The sequence below is a fragment of the Uranotaenia lowii genome, chromosome 2 (assembly GCF_029784155.1).
Source record: "Uranotaenia lowii strain MFRU-FL chromosome 2, ASM2978415v1, whole genome shotgun sequence".
Lineage (NCBI taxonomy): Eukaryota > Metazoa > Arthropoda > Insecta > Diptera > Culicidae > Uranotaenia > Uranotaenia lowii.
In genome coordinates, this window is record NC_073692.1 from 214,370,823 (window position 1) to 214,395,483 (window position 24,661).

General features: G+C 36.7%; 2 protein-coding genes across 6 annotated transcripts in view; both read right to left on the reverse strand.

The window, feature by feature from the left end:
• Positions 1-24,661, reverse strand: part of LOC129744087 (protein disks lost) — an 819,210-nt gene that overhangs the window by 408,589 nt on the left and 385,960 nt on the right. The gene's annotated exons all lie outside the window — the stretch shown is intronic.
• Positions 6,924-24,661, reverse strand: part of LOC129744088 (brain tumor protein) — a 37,431-nt gene continuing 19,693 nt past the window's right edge. For 4 of the 5 annotated variants that reach the window (XM_055736447.1, XM_055736448.1, XM_055736449.1 and 1 more), the window contains exon 3: positions 6,924-11,242. The gene's annotated coding sequence lies outside the window, so the exon portion shown is untranslated. The remainder of the gene's footprint in view (positions 11,243-24,661) is intronic. The other variant, XM_055736452.1, reaches the window with a different exon arrangement.

Below are 24,661 nucleotides of genomic sequence, written 5' to 3' on the forward strand. Positions count from 1 at the left end.
CTCTGCTCGGAAGCTGAACTGAAAACAGTGTTGTTTTCTCCCGGCTCGACCAAACATGATGAAGCGCAAACATGTTAAAATTTAGTTATTCAAGAAGTTAAAAAAAGGAATTCTGCTACAATCCAGGAAAGGAAGTAAAGCTACAATCCAAATACAATTTTTCAGAATTGACCCAGAACATTGTTCTCTGTGTTGATGGCTAGCTTTGATATCGTGAAACCAAAATTGAAAGGTATCAATATATTTATACAAAGTGTCAGTCTACTTTTGAAACAATCAATATGAACTTGGTTCAGTTTGCTACGAAGTGTTTGGAAATTTAAATTTAAAATTTACTGGCAAAAAATGACAAGTATTACTTTCGCTTTCCTAACATTTGTCATTAAAATACATTTTAAGTCTCTCAGTTATTTGTTAAAATATAATTCATAATCCAAATACAATATCAAGACTGCCTTGAAACTGTATCGTACGGTTACAAAATCTGGAAAACGCCAATTCCACTGCATCATGCGCATATTCATACACACGCTCCTTTTTTTTAAACTCAAAATTAAGTAGTTTTGGTTCAAAACAGCACTTGAGTTACGGCCCTCAACTTTGAGTTCGACTGGGAAATCGCAAAATCCAAATTCCGGCTGGCATACTCAAACCTAAATTCGACAATTTTAACTTTCTTCATGTCTTTATTCGTAGCTTTTCAAAATTCATCCCGGAGCCGAAATCGCTAAGTGCTTTCAGTTCAAATGCACAAAAAAGGTTCAATTTTTAGTTCGTCAAATCGATCTCAGTTTTGCTCCTTCGCCGAAGGAAAAATAGGATTAGTTTTAATTCGCAGTGGAACTCAACTTTAGTTCATACAATGATTTGACCACGGTCAAAACAGCACTTCAGAGGCAGCCCTCAACTTTGAGTTTGACAGGGAAATCTAAGTTCTGACAAGCAAACTCAAAACTAAGTTTGACAACCGAATTCCAATTTGAATTTTTTTATGCCGTTATTCGTAGCTACCCGAAATGCGGTTCGGCAAAAATAGCACGAATGGTATTAGTTTTGAGTTTGCAGTTCGAACTCCGTTTTGAACTATCGCAAGGAGGAAAGAGGGTACTTAACTTTAAGTTCATAGAATCGAACTATGTTTTGAGCCTCGGTCATACCTTATTTTGAGTTTATTTCTCATAATGTGGGATCAGAGTTTAACTGAAAGACCATGCATTATTTGGAATACATATTTGGAATGGAGAAACAAAAAAAAAAATATTTAGATAAGCGCTTTTGCCATCGATTAATGTTGCTGTTTTCAAAACAACATATTTGAGGCAATTTCTAGTTGTATAATAAGTACAGCAATCAAGTTTCATAAAAATGGATAAAGTCTTCGGAAGTTGCCATTTGATAACATTTATGAGCGGCCATGTGCCTCCATATCAAAATTCGATGAGTAAGTTGGCGAAAATGACAGAAGTAAGCATTGAAGCAGTCCGAAATGCGATTCGTAAGTAGAAAGAGGTATGCAGCTTCGCGGACAAAAAAAAAACTAGGCGGAAACCGAGTCCGGTGGACAAAACTTTAGACCAGAAAGTCATGCGTGCTTACGCCAGTGAAAAGGCTGCATCAGTTCGGGAAGTGACCAAAAAAGTGGGATCTTCTCTTGGCACCGTCCATCGTGCCAAGGGAAGAATGTGTCTAAAGACATTTAACAAGCAGGAGAAGCTGTTTGCGTCTGACAGTGCCTGAATCGGTGTATGCTGCCTATCATCCGCAAGCATGATCACCTGGTACTTTTTGGCCTGATTTGGTATCAGCTCACTACTCAAAGGACACGATGGCGTAGTGCCAATCCAACAGAGTCCATAATATACCAAATGAGATGAATCCGCCAAATTGTCGTCAAGCGAGGCCGATTGAAGCTTTATGCGCCCATGCCAATTCGTATTTGAGAAAACATGAGAAGCCTGCAGATTCTATCGAAAGCTTTGCAAAAGACTGACAAACAGTTATACTGTTCAAAGATATCTACGATCAATTTGTATTCGCAAAGGTTGGATTTCATCGAAATGCGTTGATTATTTGCCAATGTGAGAGCTTTTAGATGATCTCATACATTAGCTTAGTTGCGCTATCGATTACGTTAGAACACCGGCATATATATGGGCTCATCTTTAGGGAGAGATTTTTTGGATGATTTTCTTAAACAAACCTCTTTTTTCTTGCTTTTCCTCTCTATTTTGTAATTTATTCTTCATTTTGTGTTAAATCTACGCAAAACGGTTGCACATAATCGATACAAAATCGAATTTTTGAATGATCTATTTTGCGCAAAATGTGTTCATGTTGTATGCGACCCCTGAAGGATTTTAATAGTTGGTTTATCCCAAATCTCATAATTTTCTCTATGTTCTCGTCTATTTTGTAATTTCTTCTCTAACGAAATTTTATTGATTTTTTTTTGCCTTAGTAAACTTAAAAAGATATTCTTCTTCAATTTTAAAATTTAGGAAATCTTAAAAATAAAAATTAAATTTTTCCAAATTTAAATTCTCTGAGTGCCCCACGTGAGGATACACAGAACGAAGACGTTTCGTTCTTGTCAATCGCGGGCGTCATCGGGCGGGGTTCGAAATTGGGGCGCGAGAACCGCGTTTGCTAAGGGTTTTTGTTTTTTTTTTCACGTTGAAATTTGAGTTTTCTCACTTACGCTTTCAGGTTCCCGTTTCGTTGGTTTAAATCGAACCCGAGTAGCCGCAGGAGGGATGTGCGGGTGCGGCTGCAACGCAAAAAAAGAGCCGTTTTTCGATTTGTTTACGTTGGATCCGCACGTTTTCGCGCGCGTTGCAATCGATGATGATGGCCATTATCGGCGGGTGTGAAAAAACGATTATCACTTCGAGTGTTTTCATTCGATCCAATCCACTAGCAGGCAGCAGCAAGGCATCAGCAGCAGAGAAGGTAGAAAAATCTTGCTGCGAAGCAGTAGAAGGCAAAAAAAACAGCTGATCCAAGCTTTGGTCGTTGATGTCGTCGTTGTCGTTTTGTTGCCATACAGACACCCACCCGCTCTTGTTCGCCTTTCTTTGTGTTTGCAGCTTTTCTCCGAAGCTGTCATTGTCCATGGACGACATCTGCTGCTGCAGCTTGGAAACAGCATAGCACCTCGGGCCAAAGCGAAGTTTGATGGTGATGATGATGCGAAATTTGAAACCCTGCACCCGAAACATGGAAAAACACAATCGACGCGACGACGACGTCAATACGACGGGAGTGGTCAGTTATTGAAAATGCATTTTCACCAAACTCGGGAAGAGAAACAATGGAATCGTACCGTTTGAAAGAGAAAGAACAGAGTCGCTAGACAAAAACACCGGTCGCTCGCTCAGGATAAGCAACACGCAGAGTCATTCATCGTCAATTTACGTTGACTTAACGACCCTGAAATCGGTGACTAGACGCCGGTCCCGCCCATCATTTCTCGTGGACTTAATGTCACACATATGTGATCACGTTCGCCTTTATTTTGTGTTATTTTTAAGGTAACATGTTCCAAGCAACGTTAAAATCGACAATGTAAATGAATAATTAGCAAGGAATAAAACTCTCGAGTAGGTAACAAGGAACAATCATTGGCAACCAGTTAATAGTTGCTAACAGAGGGTGCTGTTACATTTTTTTTTTGTCCAAAACAACGGTTCATGGCAGGGTTGCCAGTTTTATTTTACTACTATTAACAGTGGGACCTTTCATGTGAAATCAATTTTCAATAATTTTACATGGATCAAAAATACAGAATGCTCTGATAGAGTTGGACAATCATTTTGAAAAATAGCATTCCCTGTCCATTCAAAACTTCTCTCTCTTTCGACTCTCTTCCAGCATAAATAAAAGCTACACTCTTAAGAGATAACAGTCTAATATCTAAAAAATTTACTTTAAAAGTAAGACAAGACTGATTTAACCGTTTTTCATATCGGCCTAAAGATCAGCTGACGATCACGAGTAACGTCTCCTGTTTTCTGAATCTAGCGTTTTTTTGTACCGCGGGAGGGATTCCTCGTCATCGACGTAACTTCCACGAGGCGAAGGACGCTAACACAGGCACCTCTACCTATACCCATACAAGCTTAATAAAGTATACTCGTGTTACCTCTCCATGTGGCCGATTTACAACAACGAAACGACCGCGTGGGCATCTGCTTCGTGTTTACTCAGCGATTTCCATGCAAGCTGACAACAACCATCATCAGCAAAATGCGGTGAATCGTCGTCGTCGTCGTTGTCGAGGTTCTGAACCAAAACAAAACGGTTCCCGATGCTTGTTTGCGTTGGTTGATTTTCGAGTGAAATTGGGAATTACTCGAGCGTAATTCGATCGATCTCGAGACAAAGAAGCCATTAGCGAAAATGGGAAGATGGCGCTCTTTCTCTCTCCCGCTTTCTCTGGTTCCGTATCCAGATTGAGCAATTTCATACAATGATTGGGGTACCGCAGCAGCAGCTAGTTAGTTTCGATGGTCAATCAAGTGTCAACGGTTTTGACAGGTTACAAACTATTGGCGGCTCCCGGCCTCAGCTTGACAGCGAGCGGCCGGTTTCATTAAGAGCGAAAACAACGTCCCGAAGCTGCTGTAAACAATCTAGCGCAGCGATAACGCCACTCGGAAGTTATCTTTCGGCAATTTTGGATGTTATCGGAAGTCAGAACGGGCAGTGACAGTTGATGAAAGAAATACAATGTAAGGTATTGTTATGATATGATTGCTTTTTTTTAAATATTTTGTAAGTTTACCAAATACGTCAGTCTTAAAAATATTCAATTTTTAAAATCAAAGCTTATCAAGAACATGAACTTTTGATGGAAAACCAACAAAATCTGTCGTTTTGTCAACCCTCAATAAATCAGTGCCAATCTTCAAGAAATTAGTGCCAAAACCGCAAGCCATTGTGCATTATGCCGAAAATGGCATACAATCTAAGTGAATGGATTAAAGAAGTTCTCTATTCTAAATCTGGATTCTGAGTTCAAATTACCCATCAAGGCTTCGAATTTTAAATCTGAATTTCTCATCCGGATTTTTAAGTACTCACTATAAATGGGTCGATTCACGATGACGTAATTCCCTTTTGTGGTGACAGTTCGCACGTCCTGTTTAGATAATTTTCCGACGAGAAATGGAGTGCGTCGAGATTTTTCGTGAAGCTGCACGGTTAAGAAATTTTACTCAAAACTCAGTTTAAGGATGGCAAAAAACTAAGTCCCATTTTGTGAACTAATTTAGCTCATTTTTTGGTTTCTTAACGTTTATCTCTCCGGGAATTAACAGAAAGTTGATAATTCTTAAAAATTTCGAAAAGGATGTTTGTTTATTAAAATGTTTCATCATGTTTTTAAAACCCTTTTTTCAACTCATTTCTTCTGGATCAACCCACTTTGCATTGAATATTCTATAGGACAGCGCTTCTGCTTGAAACCAAGGTTGCCGAAATCACCGAAAAATCTATAATTTCACAGAATTTTGAGCCAATTTTCATCACAGCATCTGTGTCACAGAACACAGAATTTTAAAAATATTCACAGATTTCACAGAATTAAAAAATTTTTGGACTTTTTTTTTAAATTAATTTTTTATATAAATATTAATTTTGGAATATTTTCTTTGAATTGTTAAAATATGATAAAATTAGTAATGTTAATTGATTTTTCTTTAGTAAAATGTAAAAAAGACGCAATTTGACCTGAATTTTGAGTGAAGTTAATGGAAAAAGCATCACAGAAAACCGTCACAGAATTTTTGGATAGAATCACAGAAAGTCAGAATTTTTTTCGGAAACCTTGCTTGAAACAAAAGATCCCATCGAATGTCCAAATGTGGAAGCTTCTAAAGAATTCGAATGTGCCGAATCGATTGTCCGGAAGTTTCTTGTGTTATTTCGACCGGAAGCTGTAAACAAATGCACATGCACATAATGTACTTGTACGACAACACTGTTCATGGACAGAAGAAAACTGTCTGTCTGTCTTACTGGAAGAAAAGGCTTAACTATTCTAAAATTTTATGATATGATATTTTCAAGGAATAAAAATAACGTCGGGTAGATAAACTTTGAAGTTTAAATCCATTTATCCCAATTTTTCTGTTTTCAGCTGGATTAACAAATAAAATGATTGATTTTTCATTATTTGAAACTAAAAACGTCTTATTTCCTTTTTATTTATTTTTTTTACTCAAAATTGAGCTGAGAGCTATTGCCAAAACCGTGTTAATGAAAGTTAAATGAGGATTCAAATGTTTGCTTTACTTCGTCAGGAAAATAAGGAATCAAAACAGGAATCGCGAAATGACAAAAACAGTGAGATCAGGCCGTGCGTGAATCGACCTATGCCGAAAATTGCCTACATTCCTAATGAGTGGATTAAAGAAGTTCTCAGTTCTGAATCTGGATTCTGAGTTCAAATTACACATCAGGACTTCGATTTTTGAATCTGAAATTCTCAACCAAAATTTTTCTTAGTCACTATAAAGGTCTAGAGTAGATTTTTTTTTAATATGAACCACTTTTTGTCTATAATTAATTCTTTGGACTTACAAACCTTCTACTCCGACAACCAATGTTGCCAGTTTTGCAGCATCTACCTGCATACAGCGTCGTGAAAATGCGAAAAAATGAAAAAAAATATCTAAAGAAAAATAATACAAGCCATGCATAAGTTTTTGAGTAACCTGGTAAGAGATAAAAAGAACTTTCAATCGATTTTTTTTTTCAATAAAGTATTGGGGGGAATTTTGGTGTTAGTAAGACGCAGCCAGAAGAACGGCAACAAAACAAATCAGATGCTCTGTGGCAGCCTTTCTGACGTTTGAGGTTGTGTGTGTGTGTGTGTTAAAATAAAATGACTTTCGTTCCGATTCGAGTAAAATCAAAGAAGGTTTAAATTTATCTAAACAACTCATTCTTTTATTTTTTTTTTGTTTTTTTTTTCAATCATTTTGTTAATAAATCATCGAATAGTATATAATTTAAAAATAATCAAAAAGTAAGTAACGTCTATTTTATTCCTATAAAAATTAAAACAAAATTTGTGTGAATTCAAATTCAGGGAAAAAAAGATTCAATGTGTACCAGCCTGGAGAAAGTGCTGGCAGTTTCGATTTCTTGCAATTTATTTTCTCTTTTATCCAAAACCGGTTCACATGGATTCTTTTTTCAGTTTGGGGGCCCAGTTGGTCTCCTAGCTTGGTTTGATTTCAAAATTTTGTTTTGTCTTTAAGTGCATTTGTAGATTTCTTTGTTTCTTTGCAAACCCCAAACAAATCAAAAGAAACATCATCTCTATGTATCTTGATCCGATTCCAAGAGTGTATTTTAGGGAAGATTGGGGTTTCCTGGTGCCTTTCATTACACAGCTTAATACGAAAAAAAGAGTTTGCTCAAATTTCGTTGCTTTTCTTGATTTAAAAAAATATACAATTGCATTCTGCCTATTTTATTACACGCTTATGGGTTTCGTTTCAGTTTTTGTTTCTGTTGCTGTTGTTCTGCAGACACTGTTCTAGGCGTATAAATGTGGCTTCTTTTATCTCAAAACTTGTTAAACTCAAAAACTTAGGTGTAATAATTTAACAAAACAAAAATCAACATAACCAACAAAGGTGTATAATATTAATTTAAAAAAGTGTCGTTTTCTAAATGCAATAATAATATATCAAATAATAATAGTTTATATATAAACATACAATAATAATAAAAATGAGATAACTAAAAAGAGACGACTATCTGCTAGGTAATAGTGAGTAGTTATCAAAAAACACACACAGAGAGAAATATAGATCATATACAGACACGACCGGTCTAAAAACTGACTTACACAATAACGAGATACTTTCTACAGAAGCGTTCCTTTCGTGTCCGAATGTATAGTATCCGTAGTTGTTTTAATACAATAATAATAAAAAAAAAGCTAGAGCACGCGACTACGACACAATATAATAATAATAAAAAAAAACTTCCTACCGCACAATAGTTACAATACACGCTAAAAGAAAGGATCACTCCTTCGGCTTAAATCTAATCGAGCAAAAATAATAATAAAAAAAATCGGAAAACAAAAACAAAAAATCAGTAATACTGCACTGTATCGATTGATAATAGTCACAAAGTTAGGGGAGGCGGGGATACAAAAAATAAACAAACAAAGAACACCCCTTTGAGTTCGGTTGTAGTCTGCTCCTTGGTCTCGAAAGTGAGTGTGTGTGTGTATGTCTAAATACGTCGTCGGAGTCCCTTCGTCTTTCAGTAGCTACTACAGTGGGTTTCCGGTTCAACATCCCGACATCGAAGGACCATGTTTAGGTTTCAGTTCAATAATTTAGCGCTTTCTCGTTTTAATAAATACCTAGGTGAGAAATTTAAAAAAAAGTAACGAACACACACATACAGAGAAAAAGAGAGTGTTTAAAAAACGAAACAAAATTAGCATGGTTGAAATTAAGTTTGATCATTTGATTTAACAGAAAAAAACTAGCTAAAATCGCTCACAAATCGCTTTGGGATCCAAACAAAAAATTGAGAGCGTAGGAAACGTGCGTGAAAACTTTTAAGATGCCTAACTCTACTCTTTTCTGCATGATTTGCTCAAATTTTTCTCTCTCGGCTTGGCGCTCTCTCGTCGCCGTTCCTCGATCGAATGAAAGTGGTTCTGTGCTTCGTGTTTTGCTTCTCTCTGTTTATCATTCGGGATAAATTTTGGTTTATCGTAAAACGCTAAAAAACAGTTCAACAATTTATCTAAATATTTTCTTTTAAATATATCTATTAAATGCCTAATTGTTTCGCTTGCGCGCGCGTGTGTGTGTTTAGTTTTTGTTTTTCATTCATGTATGTATGTGAGTGTTTTGCCCTACTAATTCATTGATCCAATTGTCGGTTTTCTGATTTTGTTTCTTTTAGGTTTAAATTTTGGGAATTATCACCAATTAAGTAATAGATTATTTTTCATTTCTCGTTCGATCTCGCCTTAAAAAACTACTCTCTAAGACATATTATCAACATAAAGTAGGTTTCTCCGTCTTCTTCTTTCGAGTAATAGAAACATTCGTGTGGGTTTTCGGGAAGCGATCCGCGGAATTTGATCCGTGGCCGCAACCCGAACGACTTAGATAGCAGTGTTTAGAAATATACGGAGCGAGTACGAAAATCCCATGGAATTTCCGTGAACGGTGCTGCACCCTTTCTTGTCTATTTTAACTAGTTAAGTGAGCACAAGGCTTCCTACCAATGGAAATTGTCCTGATGGAAGGTAATTTCCGGATTTATAGGGAGTCTGGTTTCGGGATGGCAGCACCGTTCCCGGCCCGGGATGTTCCTCGTCTCCATTTGGAAAGTCTTATAGGATTTGGCGGGTGCCGACTCCTTTTACTGCGGAAAAAAACGACGCCGGCACCCATAGTTAAAACTAATTCGAACAACAAAAACACAATTTGTTGTAACTCTCGCTCTCTCGGTTTTTTTTTCTCTGTCTCACTAAAATTCAAATATTGTGACTCTTAACTAAACGCGTGTGTGTGTTTTGGGTGTATTGTATCGCTTAATAAATTTGTGTGCTCCTTGTTTTGTTTTTTCTTTCAGTTGTGAACGAAGATATACCCTGATGATAGCAATAATGATAATAATAATCATAATAATAATATGATAATAAAAATTGTAATAAAAAACACGCTGATTTGCTTGCATCCTCCACGTGGAATATCGTTAAGTTACAGTATGTTCAACCATTTACAAACCGGACCCGATTCCTGACCATTGGATATACAATAATCAGGGCCGGCGTCCGTAAGTGTGTTTGTGTTTTTTTTTTCAGTGTGTATGTGTGTGTACTAGCTTACGCGTTAAAAATCACTCCTGCTTCTTACGTCCTACTCGTGTAACCTCGATTTCACACTAATACGCCTATTTATCCACAATGCAATAACAATTCAGTTCAGTCGTTAAAGAAGTCAAATCGATTTGCATATTACACAATAACTAATAGAAAGTCATAGTAGTTTGTTTGTTTGTTTTTTTTCCTCTTCACTTCAATAAAACGTAATTAGTAGAATGCCGCCAGTCGAGACGTTTTTCTTTTCACTTCGAAAACGACTGGTTGCGGCATCGGAAGTACGCAGTCCTTCAAAAAGATGGCGCTAGTGCCAGATTGTAGCTACGTTAAACAGTTCTTTTATGATGTTTGTTTCCAGTTTTTTTTTATCTGCGCGTGTGATTTCTACCTTTCAATCACCGAACACGATACTTTGATATGACAAAAATCAGTATGTATGGGTTTGTGTGTGTTTTCCCCAGCCCTTCTTCCTGATCCTACAACAACACTTGGTAATAATAGTAGCAGGTACCTAACTGTAATGCTAGAATGCTAGAAAGAGTCGTAATCTCTTGCGTATTTTTTTCTCCTATTTCGCCTCGAACACATGCTTCCTCCAACTAAATTGCTACCAGAGCCAGTGGAGTCGAAGCCGGAATACACAGAATAATGTGCGACTTTTCCCACCATCAAACGCTCTGCTAACTTTCTTATCAGAGACAGAGAGAGTGTGTGCACAGGAAAAAAAGTTCTTACTTGACTCCGGTTTCCCCGTTGTTGTTCCGATTGACGTTGATGTGCTCGTTACACAGTTTTTTTTTGTGTTCACTCTCCTCTGTTGTTTGCAGTTTCCTCCGTCGTTATTCTCGTTCCTTCGTCTTCATCTGCCTCCGGCTGATGGAAACAGCTGGAAGTCCCCCGGAACGAAAACGGCCAGATTGATAACACACATTGCTTCGTTTCGCCGGGGTCGTTCTACTTTGCCGCCTTCTTGAAGCTGTCGAAAACGTGTTGTCCCAAACAGGCAACCAAAGCTAGCACAGTCGCCCTCAGATATTTGATCTGCATGCGGTCAACGCCAATTGGATGGCCACAGCAAAGTACACTCAGAACAAACGAAACGAAACAGAAAAAACTTCCCTGAACACCAATCCAGCGAGCGAGCGCGCGCTCAAATTCCAGTTCTGGTTCTTCCGGTTTGTTTCAAACGCAATACGCACACACAACTTCAACCCCACTAGTCTCCGGCAGAAGGAGTTCATCGTCTCCGTTCTTGGCCGATCGTTTGTTGTTGTTCTTGCGTCTGTTGTTGTTGTTGATAGGTCGTCGGCGCTTGGCTTATAACCAGTATTAAACCGTCTCTTCTCGTTCTAGGCGTCTCGTTCCGGATTTCTGTGGGAATGAAGATAACTTTTTGTTACTTAAAATTTTTATATATTTTTTTCGGTCCCAGTGTTCCAACCAATCAACATTTTTGGAAGCGAAGCGAAGTAGAAGAACTAATCGGATCCATGATATCACCTCTTGTGATTCATCACACAATTTTACTACCGTTGATCGACCATATACTCGCGGCACATAGAATACTTATGACTTGACTTAACTTGACTGCATCGCGAATCCCGTCGATTTAATCATCGCTATTTCGGACACGAGCAGAGTGTTCGATGTCGCGAACCCGGCACGCGAAATCATAATCGCAATCGCGATCGCAACCCCGATTATCATCATCATCATCAACATCAGCTTCGCAATAAAAAATAAGAGGGCACCAATAATAACAAATAACAATACCAAAACCAAAGCGAAGAAGTTATACTAGATATTTATGTGGTGAAGTGTTTCACGGGTTCTTGAAGTTGCTTTGGAGTGTATTCTAACGAATAAACGGTTCAGGAAACATTCTAGCCACGAGGCCGGTCTGAAAAAACGATTTGCCGAAACCATCTGGGTGTCGGGAATGACGATACATTTCCAATGGACGAAATCTTGCAGGGCACTTATGAAATAAGAAAACGAAACTTGGAATGTTTGAAGAATGAAAATTCGACTGATGAGACCGCATGGGATTGAAATTAATTCCAGGGTATTTTAGGCTGAAAAATAGTTAATTTTAACAGCTTATTGCTCAGTGCTAAAAAATTACAAAGCAAACTTAATAGCAAAAACATGCACTTAATTTTTTTTCATTTGATTACTTGAAGAGTCCACGGAGAAAAAAGACGACAGTTGTTCTAATTATTTCAGCTGTTTGATTCAATTTATGAATAAAATGAGTTATCGAAGTAAAATTGATTCAATCATAATTATAGTTAAATCATCCAAAGCACTATAGTTGAATCTACAATATATATAGTTGAACGCCCTGCATCAATCAGTATATTACAGTTGAATTCTTGAAACAATCATACAATTGTAGTTGAATCTATCATATTTATAGTTGAATGTTTAAAACCCATCATACAAATATAACTGAATATTTGATAAATACTGTTGGTCGAGAATCAATGATCAATATAATTGAATATAGGTAGAATTTTATTGATTAAACTACACTTTTTTTCCGTGCAGGCGTTTAGCTCTTAACTGTATACAACACGCATTCCACGCAGGCGTATTTCACAAATAGTCAAAGAACAATTTGAATAGATGTTCTGCAGGATAACACATACAGAGTGACAATAAAGTTCCTAACTTTTATCTAAATAATTCAACAATCTAGAACTTTTACATTCTACAATCAAATCCACTCAACCTAGCCATAGTAAAATTCTTTGGATCCTTGGCTATCAGGTTGAACCGGAAAAACAAGAAAAGCACAAAATACCTCCATACATTTGTTTAGTAAGTAGAACATGCCTCCGACGCGGCCCGCTACTAAAACTCTTCACAAGGACTTCTTCACCAACGCCAATTTTTCCACAACTGAGCCACTTCACTGCCACAAATTTTTCAAGGAGTATTTTCCGAAAAAATCTACAGCAAATGAAAATTTCTTAAACATTTTGCGGATTTTTAATGGAAAATACCGAGCTTGTATTCCTGGAGGGATCCTTGTGGGGTTTTTTTGGTGTAACTTCACTATGCTTACATCGACTCAACACAGGATCCTTCGTGAAGTACTGAAGACATACAAAACGGAGGACTTTGGTCCAGATGGATTCAGTCATCAGTTGGATTGAAGCTTGACATATTCCGCATAATCGACATATGTTATCAGTAAAAAGCTGTATTTTTTCGCTTCTGGGGCTTTGGTTAGGGTCAAGAACAAACGCCTGCCAAACTCACAGGTCTGTACCTAAAGGAACATCCCACGTAATCCATCTTGTAGGAAAAACTATCAGCTTTGAGATGTAGTACGTGAGATGACCAGTAAAATGCACTGATAGGGTTTAGAACGATATTTACAGGAAAAAGTGCCAGCGAGCACCGTCGGAGGCATTTGCAGCTGATTGAAGGGGTGTATCGAGGTCATAAAAGGGAATTTCCAGTCAATTGCATTTTTTGTTTGTTTAAAATTGTTGTCAACTGCTATCAAGCCCAAGTCCAGTAGAAAAAGTTCCGCTTACCGGTGAACATTTTATTCAGCATTCAAAAGAATTAGAACTATTTTTCTTGGTTGAATCAGCCTTAAGAGAAGGTTGAAGTAGTAGGCATATTTATGACTGAATTGACGAGTATTTTGACCGATGTGACCATCCTACGTTTTTCGTGTTTGTCGAAAATGTTTTTCAAGGAACCGTCAGTCAACGTTTTGATTCCGTATGACATCAATTATTTGCGTATTGGATTATGCTGCTTTTTAAATTTAACGCTTGGAAGCGAAAGAAAATAAGGGTGAAATGTGGCGTACAACGCTATACCCACTTTTTTATTGAGAAACTTAGTAATAAAACCATTATTATTCAAGGTCAAGATCAAGAAAACCAGACAAGTCAAAACGCAGTAGGTTCCATGAACATTTGGTATTAATATCTGCAGCTTTGCTAGCCTGTATACTAGAAGCACATTCAAATAATCATAATCATGATTCCAATACATTGAAGAACTAAGATTTTTGGGAGACCAAGTATTGTTATATATAAAAATGGAGACCTTTTCTTTGTAACACCATCACATTTAAACGGACGGTCGGATATTCGAGGTTTAACCCGCGACGATTTATCCGGACTGACCAGCCGCGTGGAAAATGTAAACAATAACAGAGAGTCGCAAGTGAGAGAGAACGTCAATTCGCTATTGGTCAAAGATCGACGAAGAATGAATTCGTAGCGTTCACTGGAATTGGTGCCAGTTTAACAGATTGGCAATCTTTGGGGAAGCATTGCCAATATGACGGATGGATAATCCAAGCAGCAAACATATATCAATCACTACTGTAACCTGACCTTTACACATGACTTGACAAGAATTAATGGAATTATATTATCAGTTTTCCGATACAAGTGGTATTCTGTTTTATTTGATATCACAACAAGTTTCAACACACTCTTTTTTTTTCGAAAAGAAGCCCCCTATAAAATCATTTCTTCTAATGTATGAAAATTGAGGCGTTCCCGAGCAGATTTTTATGGCAAACTTATACCTAATTTTACTATCTTGCCTTAAAAGTAAAATTTGGTATCATATTGTCCGAATAGAGGTGGCTTAACGCCAAAATTTGGGTCTCACTTTTCTATGGTCATGAATACCCTAATCATGTTACGTGTAGGTTTCACTGAAACCTACATGATACCTTCTTTAGCCAACGGAAAGCAAATTTGGAGGGCATAATAATGCCCTTTTTTGCTTCGAATAGATCGCAAAATTGGTATCGTTGTGCTTTCAATTTTTTTTCAAGAGTATTTTAACTCTCTTCCCATTTTTTAAATTTTCTGTGACCTCATCGAGCAGACTGTTAATGCAAAATTATACCTACGCTTGCTATCATGCCTTGAAATTTAAATGTGGTATCATTTTTCCCGATTAAAGATGCTTCAATGCCAAAATTTGAGTCTCAATTTCTAATGTGAATACCTCAGTTATACCAAGTATAGGTTTCACTGAAAATTCAATGAATCCTCGTTTAGCCACCATTTAAAACGCGTTTTGAGAGCTCAGAGATGTGCCTATTTAGTGTCAAGTGATTCCAAAATTTGGCATCAAGAAATGATCGCTAGGAGACAGACATTTTTAAAATAGACATAAAAAGTGGTTAGTTTAAAAATGTTGAATTATTATTCATTCTGGTATGTACGCAAAAATCAACAACACAAAATCAAATTAAACTTATAGCTATTTTAAAACAATATAGGTTCGAGAAAAATCCAACATCAATCCAGCCATTAAAAATCTAACAGACACAAACAGTATACACTCTGTAAGTCGATCAACTTAGAATGTAAAACACCAAAATTATTCATCCGATTATAATAAATTATAGATTTTCCCTGATGATGGCCAAGATCATGGCCGAAACGTTGGACATTGAGTAAATGTGCTATTTTTAATAAAATTTCAACTGACTGAGAAGCCGAAACGTCCTAAATTAAACTACATTCATCAGTCACAGATTCATCAACTTAATTATGTTCATTAACTTCTATTCTTAGGTATACGGCATATGGCGAAATGAAAAAAAAATTTAAAACACTTGAATGATGTTTTACCACAGACCATACTGACTGGACACTCGATTTCGTTTTCTGGATAATTTTTCCAACAGTACGCAATATTGATTCAAGAGTGCGCATCGATCGATTTGAAGAATTGCTATGCAAGTTAGGAAATGCCACCCAACATAAAAAAACAGGCAAATTCTACGATAAAATCGGGCTAAACAGGTACATGTTTCCTGCAGGGCATTTTTTTTCAAATTTTTCAGGTTCGCCACCTGTCGTCGGTATTGCGAACCTACAAAATCTGACAAAAAAAATTAGACAGAAAATGGTTGAATTTTTTTTTCTAAGTGTCATGTCAGTGTGATCAGTGATTTAACTATGACAGCGAAATCAAAACAAAATGATACCTGCATTATGCCGATAATAACTGAATTTGTGGTTCGTTCTCAGCTCGATTTAAATTTCGATTTTTAAATCAAATCCGTACCTGAAAATTATCAAATTTTCAAGGTGATGGAAAAGTTTAGAGGAACATGAGCGTCAAATAAAAGGAAGAACATAAGCCGTAGATATCATGAATTTCTCGAAAAAGATACAACGGCTCACCGACATTTTTTTTCAAAAATCAAGGACTAGTAAAAAATAATCAAGATAGGTCAAAGTAACGGAAATTTTGCTCAAAGGAATGACCTTTTCTTTTGTCATCGATGCACATTTTCACTTCAGCAATGGTATCTAATGCAATTTATCACAACCAATTTTTCATTATGTATGCAAAAATCAGGCAAAATCAGCCTTATTTTCAAAAATCAAAAAAATCAGTTTGTCAGGCTAAGCCTCGAAAAATCAGGAAAATCCTGAAAAATCAGGCACATTGGCCTCTCTGTCAAAGGTTGCCGAAATCACAGAAAAATCTGTAATTTCACAAAATTTTGAGCAAATTTTCATCACAGAATCTGTGTCACAGAACACAGAATTTTTAAATATTCGCAGATTTCACAGAATTTTATAATTTTGATTTGATTTATGATTTTAAGGCTAATATAAAATAAAGATTTCTTACTTTGAATAAGTAAAGAATGATGAGATTGGTAATGTTAATTGATTTTTCCCAACTAAAACGTAAGAAAGATTCAATTTATCATGAATTTTCAATGAAATTAGAGGAAATTGCATCACAGAAAACCATCACAGAATTTTTGGGTAGAATCACAGAAAAACAGAATATTTTTTCTCAAAAACACTGCCTTTTTTTAGCAACCTCGCTCTTTGCTCGCATGTGTTCTTGCCTCCTATGCTTCGACTTCAGATTTTAGTCTTAAGAGCAACCGTGAGCCGCAGCGTTGCCAGATCTACGGATTACTTCGTAGATCTACGGATTTTAAGCATTTTATACAGAGCTAAGGATCGATACCCGAAATCTACGGATTTTAAGGATTCACTATGGATTTTCTACAGATTATCGAAAAAAAATATAGGGATTCTGCGGATAAACGCAAGTTCTATCTGACGACCAAAAAAAATGGTAATACAGTTTCATTTGGCCAAAATCTGTACATTTTGCGATTTTCGTCAAATATACGGACTTGAGCGGTTTGCAATCTGTGGCAACGCTGTTAAGCAGCACTGATCGCTTCACCAATTTGACCGTAAGTAACGGCAAGACCGAAGCAATCGACCATGTGCTCGCTCGGCTAAAATTCCGAGTCGATGGGCTGGCGATCAGGGTTGCCAATGTGCCTGATTGTTCAGGATTTGCCTGGAAATCTGTTAAATTGATAAGTCTTATTTTTTCCCTGATTTCTGGAAATAAGCCCGAATTTCCCTGATTTTTGTGATTATGATGTAAAATGAGTAGTACGAAACTGCATTAAAGACATTAGTGGAGGTCAAAGTGTGTGGCCTGATTTTTATTTCTCATGTCCCTGAATTTTGAAAAAAAATTTGGCAACCCTGTTGGTGATAGAGGAACAAGACAGATCGATAGGGATAATTGCACATGCGAGATACATGGAGTGTATCGATGGAAGGTCCAGCAGTTGACTGATGTAGCTCAACTTGTACGCTCGTGTCGGTCGATTCCATCACGTTCACCGTGGTGTACTTGGCTAACGCGCCGTTGTACTGAAGCGAAAATTGTGGGTTCAAGTCCTGTCGGTGAGTCATTTTTTGGTTTTTCGAGATATTCATCATACTTCCATTACCATAAAACTTCGATATTTAATTTTTCGTCACAAAAAATAAGATACAAAATCATTCGATCCTGTTGTTCTCATCATAATGATCTTAGAATTTGAATAAACATTAATGACGCCTTATTTCGCTGTCGTTAGAAAATCAACACCTAATCTTGCTACCATTTTGTTATTGATGCTGTTTTTGGCAATGGTTTTCATCCTATTTAAGCTTTTGATATTGAAATTGAACCTAATTTTGGCATCGGTAAAAATACAATACCATATCATGGTATCATTCTGGTGTTGATAGCTCATTTTAGTTACTGTTTGGTATTGTTTTAGGCACCAAAGTCTGCTTGAGTTTACTTTGTGACATCATCGCGTATTAAAGGTAGATTGAGTCAATTTGGGGTCATTTTTGAGTTTCTCAAACCATCCAAAAAGCTTTGTTTTTGTTCAAAACTCGTCCATGATTTTTTGCAGAATTTTTAAGTAACGGTTACATGAGTAAATTTGGAATATGAGGATTGTATGAGAAAATTGAATGTTTTGTACTGAAAAATCTACATCATTTTTTGCTTGTTCAGTGTTACCGAACTTGCTTATGGTTTTTCTGCAAATTTATAAATTCTCTAAAGGAAATTTTCCGCTCTAAACAGCTTTGACGAAGACAGTAACTCAGTATCTTATTAGACAAAAAATTTATTAGCTGTTTAATAGGAGTATGTCTTATGGCATTGAAAAACAATAAATTCAATTGACATCACTGCTGATGCCTCACGAAGTATTGCATGAAGAGTAGTCATGCAATACCTCGCTAGGAACTCAGCAGTGATGTCAATTAAATTTATTGTTTTACCATGCCAAAGACATGCTCCCTTTCAACACCTGATTTTTTTTGTCTAATGAGAAACGAAGTTACGGTCTTCAGACAATTTTCTTCAGAGAATTTATAAATTGGCTCAAAACCCATGAGCAAGTTCGGTTCCACAAAAGAAACAAAAATGAGGTTGATTTTTCAGTACAAAATATTCAATTTTCTCATGTTAACCTCAAAGTCCAAATTTACTCTTGTAAACATTACTTAAAAATTCTGCAAAAATCATGGATGAGTTTTGTACCAAAACGAAGCTTTTTAGACCCCAGGGTTTGAGAAAAAAAATGGCCCCAAATCGATTCAATCTAATAAACAGACAGTCGGAGTCGGAATGAAGTGAAATTTAGTATGGTATTGGTGTCTTTTCAACTTCGTTTTACAGTTTTACCTTTAAATTTTTGTTTTGTGAAGCACGTCATATTTTGCCATCAGTCTGCTGTTGTTTTTTTCGGGAAAAATCCCATATAAAAAGTTCCTGCTCGATTTCCCAGGAGAAATTCCCGCCTATAACAATGCAGAGAGGCAAAGTTGTTTTCCCATCTTGTGCACACGTGCAGCAGGATAACGTTTTCCTGGCAGCCATCCATCCATCCATCCATTCATCCCAAAAGGCCGAAGTGGAGGTGTGATTGTGTCGCTAGCATCATCCTACACTCATCAGGCTTCGCGCCTGACCTGGCCGGGATAGCGTCTTGAAGATAGGCAAGCAAGCAGCAACCAGCCTCTTCTTCCTGAACCCACCAGGGACACGTGAAAATGCCTTGCTCATCTTCCTTATTACGCGGAACAAAACAAGAGCAAGCTGAAGAGAAGGAAAAAAAATCTAGCGAACCTGATGGAGCGTCTTCATATTCGTCTTCCAGGCAGCTTGCGCGAGCGTGTTTGCCTGTCGGTTTCTTTCCGAGAAATCCTCCCCCAACCTTCTTCCAATTGTTAAAACGGAGGTGGGTGGTGGGAAGTAATTCACTCTCGAAACAATAACAGGAACTTAGCGCGGGACACAACAACAGCCACGAAAAAAGAAGGATACAAAAAAACGGTCGGTCGATCCCGGGATGAATTCACATGGCGACCGTGCCAAATGAGGTGTGGGGGGAGCTGGGAAGGTGCCAGGAATGTAAATAAAGAGAAGAAGTATTTCGCGTGGGTATGCCGGCAGTCAGTTCAACAGCTCCCAAAGAAGTCTTCGGCCAGCCAAGCTCAATGGCGTCGTAGTTGCGCCGACGAGGTGCGGTAGCGCCACAATCAATTTTATTACGTGCCGTAATTCGAAACACGCCATCATGATCGCCGTCGTCGTCTTTGGTACCCCGAACCAACCTACTCTAGTCACTGAATGACTGACTGACTGAGGACGCCTAAAACTCGTCCAAGCCTGGCGCAACAGGGCGTATTAGTAGCCTCTATTAGTTGAACTGGTAGACTTGTTGTTGGAGAATTTGTTTTGGTATGGACCGTTTTTTTCAGAGTTTTTTAGGCAGAGCCCGCGAGTAACTTGTTAACACCTAGGCTACTAGGAAATTGATGCTGCCTGCTCTGTTGATTCAGTTTTTTTGCCTGTTGCGATGAAATTTTTGCCTCGGTACCAACACCCGATGGAAGTTTCGGAGAATTTTATTATGGCATTTAAGGGGCATTCCTGGGTACATTTTGAAGTTTCGTGCTGCAGAGGCTGCTAATTTGAGCCTATCACTCTTTTAGGATCAGGCTACGGAATCAGCTTCAAATGCTGCAAACAAGTGTTATTTTTATGTCTTCTTAGAATTTTTATAATTGGATCACTAGTAAACTGAAGGCTGACGTGTTATTTATGGCTTGTTTATTGCAAATTTATGCCTTTTTAAAATTTAATTTTCAGATTATTCGATCTAGTCTGATAGTAGCCAAAGAGTTTAACATTGTTTATCAATCTTAAAAGTCACATCTTAGTCAGTAAATGAAGAAAAGCAGTCATGTAAAACTATTTTGAGCCATTTTTTGACGGTCGCCATGTAAGAATCAAAGTGCCTTTCAAAGAATTTGCAATACCCCACTTTCTTCAGTTGAGCTAGATGAGCAGAGAAATAAAAAAAGAAATTTCTCAAGATTCAAATGCACCAAAATTTAAAACAAAAAAAAGGTTATTAACGACGAAATTTTGCGGAAAATTTTGCAATTATACAGCAGTATAACTTAAAATTTTTATCCACACAAATTTTTCTGCGGAAATCTTAATAAAATATTCGCGATTGTGTGTTTGCAAACCGTGAAAAATGAATCATGTTTTTTGTTATTGATTGGAAAAGATTATTCGGATTGAAACCTTCCAAGGAAAAATGAAATCAAAAGTGTAATGATTGTCACTTCAATGGAACAAAAACATTGTTGCACTTCACATAACGTCTTAGTCAGTTTAACTTATGAAGGGTACCCAGGGTCAGAACGTTGCTTTATTTCTAAAGATTCTAAAGGTTCTAGTCTCGAATTTTATCTCAACATTGAACTCTTTCCTGATCAATTTTATTTAAAAAAAAACGGGGGATAGTTTGGTTTTGTTCTCCCCCAAAGAAACCTCTTGCTCCGCAATACCTCAATTAGTAGTAGAGATTGCCCACTCGAGTGAAAGCAACTGTAAGTGTTTACTATTTCGAATCAAAAACCCTACAAATGCTCGCCAATCCATCCATCCATCCATCGTACAAAGCTGTGGGCCAAGGTCAGAATAAAGTCCGCGTTATCAGAGGAAAAATAAATGTATGTCAAAGACACAACCACCAGCTTGTTGTTTCAGCTGTTCCGACAAACAAACATCTTCCATTCTTCTTCAAACGAAAGTAAAGAAGGAAAAAAATGATCGACCGACTTATTCGTCACATTGAGGAAGAATTTAAAGGTACAAAAAAAATTAATTCGCTACCTTATTATTACGTTTCTATTAGATTAACCTTGTTCCAATTTCGCGAGCATTGTTCACTGAATAAGGAACCACGTTTATTCGCATGAATCGACCACCCACTCGAAAAACTGGTTGAATTTAATTTACTCCGAAGTCGAGTGTTCCCAGTTTAGGTCCAAAACGGAAATCGAAAGCCAAGAAAGAGATCCTAAGAAAGCGAAACACGATTAAATTAGTAAATTAAGGAACACTTTTCCTCGCTCCACAAGGTCCATTCCAGGCCCAATTCAAACAACAATGGAACAGCAATGAAAATTGAAAAATCCTTCAAAGTTTCTTCTATTTCCGAAAGCAATCCACTCAACTCCGAAAAACCACCCACGAATACTGGCCACTCGAAAGAAGGAATACGGAGAATTGCTACCGGGTGAGTGCTTCGGGACGTTTTCCGATTCACCTTAATCCTGGGACCCCGGGAGCCGGACCATATTTTCGGTCGGATGAAATGATGGAGCTTGAAAAAGTTGTCGAAGAATTTCGCTGAAGAAGCTTTACCGGGCACGCGGATTCACTTCACTTTGGTAAAGTTAATTAAATTTGTTACCTCATTTTGGGCGCGCGTATTCCGAGGCGTCTTTTGTTGAGCTGCCTTGTATAAGACCGAAGGGCAGAATGGGCACCATTCCACCACTATTGGCTAGTCAAAAATTTGGTATCGGTGGGCAAATTTTGGTCCAGCGATTTGAGGTTTGAGATTTTGAATACAGCTCGAACAAGGAGATGTAATTGCTTTTCAAGGGGCTTCAGGTAAAAGTTTCTTTGAGCAGCGATGAGCAATCAGAGGGTCTAGCATAAGATTGCCAGTTTTTTTTCAACACGTATTCGGGCCGAACAAATCCGGGCAATTTTATACCAGGCAAAATCCGGGCTTTCAAAATTGACGACCAGAAATTCGAGCAATATCTTAGCAAATTTTGTCATTACACAGAAATTACTCAAAAAAATCAAGAAAGAAAAATTTTGTCTAAATTTATCGACAGGTTTTAAATCGTTCATACGGCTTCTAAAAAACCTTTTATGATTTTTTTTAATTGGCACAAGAAATTTCGGTTTCGAGGCAAAAATAAAAAAAAAATCAAACAATTTGTTTATGAATAAATCAGTGCAAAATCCGGGCATTTTTCAATGAAATCCAGGTAACCGGGCCGGGCCTGACTTTTCCCAGATTTTGTGTTAAATATACGGGCAAACCGGGATAAAAACCGGGCAATCTGGCAACCTTAGTCGAACATAAGGTTGCCAGATTTAAATAAAAAAAAAAACGGCAAAATTCGGGATTTCAGAATTGACGAAAAAAATCCGGGCAAATTTTGTCAAAACCCAGAAATTACTTAACAAAAATCAAGAAAAAAAATTGAAAAAAAAATTTCAAACATAGCTCATCAGATTTAAAATTGTTAAAAACGTTTCATGACTTTTTTGCTAAACTTGCTCAAAAAATTTAGTTTTTGAGGCATAACTTTAGAAAATAAAACACAATTTGTTTTTTTTTGTTTGATTTGTCAAATCAAGTGAATAAATCCAGGAAAAATCCGGGCTTTTTTTCAATGAAATCTGGGCAATCGGACAGGGCCGAACTGTTCCCAAATTTAGTATTAAATGTCCGGATGAACCCGGCTAAAATCGGGAAATCTGGAAACCTTAGTCTAACATACAGTTTCAAATAAAGTTACAGAATTTTAACCAAGAAGTTAAACCTCTTTATTCTGAACAAGGAACGAATCTTGAGTAAATTTTAAGATAATCTTTTTAAAAAAAAATCTGGATCGTTAAAAACCATTAGCTTTTGGCTTTGTGTTGTTGTAAGACTTAACTCAAAATTCATTCAAATTTATATGAGGCCCTCAGAGCCAAGCAGGGAGTATTATAAGTGTGAAAATGGTGGATTTTGATTACAGTTACAAATTTGCAACAATTAATGTGTGGAAAAAGTGTAAAATCGTATTTTATTTTAATTTTTTTTTCTTAATGTACACGTCATTTCCAACTGTTTAAAATGATTTTTAAGGAAACATAAAAAATCATGAAATAAAATAAAGGGTTAATAATGTCGAAATTAGCTTTTATGCACTTATACTTCATCTGTGCTTATACCCTTTTCGCTCCAAGGGCCTTATATTGTTTTCGATAAAGTTGTTAAGCGGAAATTTTCCGTTTAAGAATTTATAAATTGGCAAAAAACCGTGATTACTCAGGCTTTGTTCCACAGAAAAAAAACAAATATTGACAAACAAGATTGATTTTCAAGAATAAAATATTCAATTTGCCCATACAAACAGAAAAGTTCAAATTTACTCATGTTATCGTTACTCACAAATTCTGCCAAAAATCATGGATGAATCTAGAATTAAAAAGAAACTTTTTTGGCCGCAGGGTTTAGAAATTCAAAAAATGACCCCAAATCGACCGACTTAGTTTAATGATAAAATGGTTTCAATTTAGATTCATCCACTGTATTATTTTAGCCGAGGAATTAAATATTCTAAATACGGAAAAATAAGAAAGTCGTATTTATGACAATACAATCAAAATTCGTTTAGCAGCAAACATTACAACATAACTAATATTTCAAAACTCTGAACCAGTGCTGCAAATTTTCTGAAAGCACGAATAATATCGACTGTGAGTTTTTTTCAGTTTAAAAAGCTCAAACTGAAATCAAAGGAATAGAAACGTCAACAAATATAAAAGCTTCTGATCGGCTCAGTCATTCTTGTGTTTGTGGAAAACTTTGTGAATATGTCAATCAGTCAGTAGAAAGCTCACTCGGAAACTAGAAAAAACTTGTTTCACTCGACTGCTACGAAAGCGTCTTTCGCTTAGGCATTTCTGTTACTCACAGTATCCGATCAGTGAATGCAGCTTTAGCTTTCAATCAGTGTTAGAGAAAGTAATTTCAGGCATTTGTTTTTGCCATTTTTGCAAATTGGGATTAAAAAAAACCGACTTGAAACCGCAAAGACTAAAAGATTATTCAGATGGGAAGAATATAAATGATTTTGGGATTGAATTTATGCCAATTGATGATAACAAAAATATGACAAATGTGGTAAAAATATGACAACAATCTGACAAATAACACAAAATTATGAAACATGTGGTAAAAATATGACAGAATTATGACAAAAATTTGACAATAAAATGACAAAAAATAGGACAAATTTATGTCATAAATATGACAAATGTGATAAAAAAAATTATAAAAATATGATAAATGTGATG